This window comes from Sinocyclocheilus anshuiensis, unplaced genomic scaffold, assembly GCF_001515605.1.
Source record: "Sinocyclocheilus anshuiensis isolate Anshui unplaced genomic scaffold, SAMN03320099.WGS_v1.1 scaffold122, whole genome shotgun sequence".
In the NCBI taxonomy this organism is placed as follows: Eukaryota; Metazoa; Chordata; class Actinopteri; order Cypriniformes; family Cyprinidae; genus Sinocyclocheilus; species Sinocyclocheilus anshuiensis.
Genome location: NW_015544153.1, coordinates 555,071 through 555,367, shown reverse-complemented (window position 1 = coordinate 555,367; position 297 = coordinate 555,071). Strand labels below are relative to the sequence as shown.

Genomic DNA, 297 nt, shown 5'->3' with positions numbered 1-297 from the left:
TCTAGGGATGCACTGAATTTTCGGCCGCCGAAAATATATGCCACGCCACCCAGCAGTGTTCAGGTTTCACTCTTCTCCAGCCGTCATCACTGCGCCGTGTGACGCTCCGTTCATTATTCCGCACTATCAATGTGGATTCTGCTCATTTATCTCTCATGCTCACTGGAAAAGCTAAGTCCGCTCAAATAACGCGCCAACAAGAAATTTCTATGTCGTATATTGTTCCTGTTTGCAGTACTGGGCAACGCTGGTAAAATCTCGTTCACTGATCTGCTCCCCGCTATGCTCTGCTCATAT

General features: G+C 47.8%; 1 protein-coding gene across 3 annotated transcripts in view; it reads right to left on the bottom strand.

Moving 5' to 3' along the window:
- The window catches only part of LOC107695259 (casein kinase I), a 40,855-nt gene that overhangs the window by 33,767 nt on the left and 6,791 nt on the right, over window positions 1–297 (bottom strand). The gene's annotated exons all lie outside the window — the stretch shown is intronic.